Genomic DNA, 6,000 nt, shown 5'->3' on the forward strand with positions numbered 1-6,000 from the left:
ACCCAAAATGACAAAAGGGAATGAAAGTTTCTTTCCAACGACTCGTAATCATATGAACATAGGTAATATGTATTGCTCATTTGATGCGGAAATCGCGGGGGAGGCATCATTGTGGTACTTACTGTTCTCATTATTCTCCTCCTTACAGGAAAAGGCATGAGAAAATCCTCAACACATGGGAATTTAATTCCCCTTTTATTTTTATCAGAAGGAAGGCCACTCCTTTGCTTTTTTGAATTCGAAGACACACCTTCCAATGAAGTGGAATATTCCAACCAAGTCTTCTTAACAGTACCAAATGCACAAATTCATTGCAGCCTTACACATGTTTGCTTGGCCTGAACCAACTCTCTCCTACCCATATGAAATCCTACAATCCCTCTTTTACCCTATGACGTGGATCTTGATTTTTTTTTTTTTTTTGGCAATTTATTTTTGGAAAGTTTATTTAAGGGCGAGGCCCTAAACAATCAAATTAGGGTGTATCTTAAAATTTCACAAAAAGAGGTTGTTTCCACGCTGAAATTAACTATCAATTCCATCATCTCAACCTTGAGATTTATGTACATGATAAAAATAGATTTCAAGTCTTCGAAAAAGTGCATCTTGTGATGTATTATCTAGACTTTTAATTTTCAAGCTTTTGAAGTATTTATAGATATGCTCGATCTACACTATTGTTTAATATTTAAATTTTATAATTAGAGACGAAAATACATTTTCAGGTCATTGTAAAGATTTCTAGCACTAAAACAACATATTTCGGCACTATTTGAAGGTGCGCTTTAATTTGATTGTTTAGGGCCTTAGCCTTATACAAACCATACCTTTTATCTTTTGCACATGGATGTCACAATTATTCTTGTCTCTTAAATTTAAAAATGGGTGGTTGTAAGAGTGTCATTGAAAAATTATCAGAATTCGTATCTCACCCCAATCCATCCATTTTGACATTTAATGTAAGAGTGCCATTGAATAGACACCAAAACACAAAAAAAATTCAAATTTCTTAGCTGATTGAAACAACCAAAAAACAAAAAAAATCATGCTCTAAACATAGACTTGTTAACTATGATCCTTGTAACTAAGTTGCAAAAAAAAAGGGGTGGGGGGAGGGGTCAGGGGGAGTTTATATAGAGCCGAGGCTCTAAACAATCAAACAAATCAAAGCCTACCTCGAAAATTTCACTAGAAAAAATTGTTTTGATGCCCAAATATCCTCAAATTGATCATTTCGACATCAAGACGCATGGACATGAGAAAAAATGGATTTCAAGTTTGGAAATAGTATATGTTATCATACATTTTGAGCCGTCAATTTTAAAGATTTTCAAGTTTTCATAGATATGTTCGATCTATACTATTTTTTCAGCTTTAAACTTCATAAATAAAAATGAAAACATATTTTAAGGCTATCACAAAGATTTCTAGCATTGAAAACACATTTCACGACACTATTTGAAGGTAGGCTCTAATTTGATTGTTTAGAGCTAGGCTCTATACAAACCGCACCCAAAAAAAAGGAAAAACTTTGTATAGAGCCGAGGCTCTAAACAATCAAATCAGAGCCCACCTAAAAATTTCACTAGAAAACATTGTTTTGATGCTCAAATATCCTCAAATTGATCATCTTGACATCAAGATGCATAGACATGTTGACTCCATGCTTTGGAAATAGTGCATCTTGTAACGAAATTTTTTATCAACAATTTTCAAAATTTTTCAAGTTTTCATAGGTCCATTTGATCTGCAATATTTTTAAAACTCTAAATTTTATAATTAAAAATAAAAAATATATTTTAAAGCTATCACAAATATTTTCAGTATTGAAACCACATTTCTCAATACTATTTATTTGAAGGTTCTTTGATTTTTTTGTTTAGCGCATCGACTTTATATAAACCGCACAAAAAAAAAAAAAAAAAAAACTCAAATTTGGCATTGTAAGAAATGATATTATATCTCCAAACCCTAAGTCGAAAAAAAAAAAAAGTGGGTCAGACTCGAGAACGGTCTGTCTCGGAAACCTCATCGGGTACCATGACAAAACAAGTGGCATATATGATTTTGTAATCGAGTACTTTATGATTGACCGTTCCACTCTCTTTTTAATTTCCTACCATTTATTTCCATCACCTAAAATTTGCTTTATTTTTACCACCCAAAATGATGGGTGTATTTGGGCTGTGGCAAGCAGTTATTGGGTGGAATTATTAGGAAAAGTGGTGGGCATATCGGGACTTCTGACTTTTCCAATTCATATGATAGGGATATGATGACTATACATACAGAGAGAGCGTGTTGGGTGAAGCTGCCCGCGGGCAGCTTTTGTGAAGCACACGTCACATCTTCCGGGCAGACTGTGAAGCTGACCGGGGCAGGCATTCAAGAGTCTGTCTAAAAAGAAGCATATGACATTTTCTCTCTCTTCCATCTCTTTCTCTCACCTTCAATCTCTTCTTTTACTCACTCGCTTTCTCTCTCTAGATCTCTGTGGCTCTCTCTCTTCCTTTATTACTATTACCATGTATTTCATCAATAGTTAATATTGATGATTTGACAACACGGGAATGCGCATTTGCTCGTTTTCGAAAAGTTTGTTTGGCTCAATCCGTGGATTCGTGGGCATGTGACAACTCATGAGAAGAGATAATGTTTCATCTACTTCCCATGTTTTTACTCTTCCCTTCCTTCTTTTGTACCGGTCCCTCTTTAACCTTTTCTTTATTATTGGATGTGAATTTATGTGGTTGCAAGTATTTCATTGATTAAGCTTAAAGGTAGAAAATTTTTTTTGAATTTTATGACGTATTTTAGTTATCAAATTTTTTGTTACAAGTAATTGTGATCTCCCTGTATTAGAGGTGAACGGTCTTATTGTATACAAGCCTTTCTTTCAAATACGGGTATAAATAACTTCAAAGATCCGATGTACAGTGATATACGATGTAGTTCGGTTGAGATCATAGTTAGCAAGTTGGGGAATAATAGTATGTCATTGAACCAAAACATAAGTAATAAATCGGTTTTATTTCATAAAGTTGGTAAAAATAAAATGTCAGTTATAGAATCGCGAATAATTGGGATATGACTCAAAAAAACAAAGTGAAAAAATTGGAGACGCGGAGATGACATAATATAGGATTATGATTTGTAGTTATTGTATTGATGCATTAAGCCATCAAATTATTATTCAATGGCCTTACCTAGTGTCATTAGAATAATACATGACAGTTTATTATTTAAAATTTCAATAAATCGAACAACAATACTTATTTTGTTGTCATAACAAAAGACCTATCATAGATTTATTGAGAGCATAAAATGGAACAACAATAGTAATAATAAACACAAGAATCGCATTACTAAATAAAGAAAAAAAAATAGAAAAGACACTCAGTATAGAATTGTAAGTAACTAATGCAAAACACAAAGACTCAAATATGTAAAATAATGGTCCATCTAAAATGCTATGTTGTATACACCAGTGAAATAAAAAAATAAAAATAAAAATTTAAATTAATTAAATTTCTCTATTTATAAAGAAAGAAACAAAATATTTAAGCAAATTTAAATCTCACATTGAATTCCTAGCTACCTAAATCTTTAGTAACATTGTATCTATCTCTTGCTCTTTATAAAACCGCGAAGGGTTTAAAGAAAAAAAAGATTTTTTATTGGGTTACTCTTCTTCTAACTCTACCTATTATTTTGGGATATACGGTTGTTTAGATATCATATTTTTTGGAAGATACATTGATTGTATATCCTATATTGCTTTTATATGACAGCGGTGAGACCAGCTTTGCTCTATGGGATGGAATGTTGGGCGGACAAAAAACAGTATACCTATAGAATGAGTGTAGAGGAGATGAGGATGTTGAGATGGATGAGCGGTAAGACAATAAGTGATAGAATTCAAAATGAATCTATTTGAGAGAATTTAGGAGTGGCACCAATAGATGATAAAATGAGAGAGAGAGATAGTAGACTTAGGTGGGCAGGCCATGTGTGGCACCGACCAAGTACAACACCTGTTAGGAGAGGCGAGTTGCTTCAAGTGGAGGGACTGAAAATGGCAACGGGTAAACCCAAAAGAATATGATTGGAAGTAGTTTGAAAAGATATGGGGACTTATGGATTCACTGAGGATATAGCCTTTCATAGAGCAGAATGGAGAACCGGGATTCATGTAGCCGACCCCAATTAATTAGAAAAAAAGTCAAAATGACGATATTGCTTGTATATTTTCCGACACTTTATCTAAGAGAACGTATTGGTGAAATTTTGAAGAAATTTTTTGCTAAATAAATATTCCCGCACGTGGTTAGTGTGAGAATATTGTCACCCACCCTAACTACCAGCATGTGTGGAAATATTTTCACCCCAACTAGCTACCAATTGGTGTGAAGAGATGCACTGTGACCAATTGGTACAAAAATATTCCCACATGTAACCACATGAGAAAATTCTTGCACATGATTTGATAGAAATATTTTCGCGTGAAGCAAACGTGTAACATTACATATTTTATAGTGAAGCCTACTGCCTAGGTTAGCGACATTTTAAGCATAACTTTCCCATAATTGATATATTACAAGATGCAAAAAGGATGTTAGAGAAGAAAGTCTAAAAGACAAGTAGTCCGGAGGTGTGCAATTTAATCAAGCAACCTAAAGGACCTCTAACATGTATACAGTAGATTTGAAATATGAAGTACCTAGAGTAAAAGCCTGAAATTTAGTTGAATTCAGCTGGACCCACATCATTGAGACCTTCAAAGCATGAGTACTGCAACTGCCTCTCCACAACAATGTGACTTTGGCCAAGTCTTTTCTTCTTTCTTCTTTTGTTTCTCTCTTTCATTTTTATTTTGTGCCCGGTACATTGTATTACAGCCCTATTTTCCCCACCTGCAAATGAACAACCCCAATGGGTTTCTATCTGTGCCCGACAGACAAAATAAATATTGTAGGGTAGAGGCCTTAATATTTGGGCAATGAAAGCGTCCTAACAATTTTGGAATGCCTATAATTTTTGAAAAATCTAGTCGAGCCTAACCTTCCAAATCCATGTAACTTTTAAAAGTTGAAGATACACTCAAACCACATGAAGATCAATATGTTTGGTTTTATATAGCTTGAAATTAAAAACCCCTTGCATATTGAAGTTTATGGACCTGGTTCCATTTCAAAAACCTCAAATTTAAGGTAATTTACCAAAACAGACTCATGAGATTTAGTGTCCAACATTTCACCATTCCCTTTGTCCAACGTTCAAGAGAACCATCATAATCCACACCAGGTACACACCATATGTAGCCATGTATATTTTGAAGAGAAAAGGAATTTCCAATTTTCTCCTCCATCGAAATCATAGTGGTTTCTAGGAAAATTACCAAATAAAACATAAGTATTTTTAACTTGACCTAGTATTTTTTTTTTTTTTTTTGTCTAACAAGATGACTTAGTGAGATAATGGCATTCAGAAGAATTACCATCTAATGAGGTGATTTATTTCGTTTCTATAATTCGTGTTCAAATTTACCAATATTTCACGAGGAATTTTAAGTGAAATATTGGTGTTTGAAAATATCAATATCTAGTAAGAAATCAACGCCAATGAGATATGGGAAAGGTTTCTATAATTCTTCTCGCTTGATCTAAATATTATATATAATATAATAAATAATAATAATAATATCATATACATAATATATCAATATCTTATATTGTACTATGTATTTAATATAACATATATAATATATATTTATTATATTATATAATAGTTGTATAATTATATTATATTATTTATAATAATAATAATAATATATTTATTATATTAAATAAATATTACATATAATGTAATAAATAATAATATAAATATTATATGCATAATATGCTCTTATATTATACTATATATTTAAATATATTATATTATATTATAATAAATATTATATTATATGTTATATATGATACAAATATACATTAATAAAATATA

The sequence above is a fragment of the Amborella trichopoda genome, chromosome 3, assembly GCF_054954075.1.
Source record: "Amborella trichopoda isolate Santa Cruz 75 chromosome 3, AtrichopodaSantaCruz75HAP2 v2.0, whole genome shotgun sequence".
Taxonomy (NCBI): Eukaryota; Viridiplantae; Streptophyta; class Magnoliopsida; order Amborellales; family Amborellaceae; genus Amborella; species Amborella trichopoda.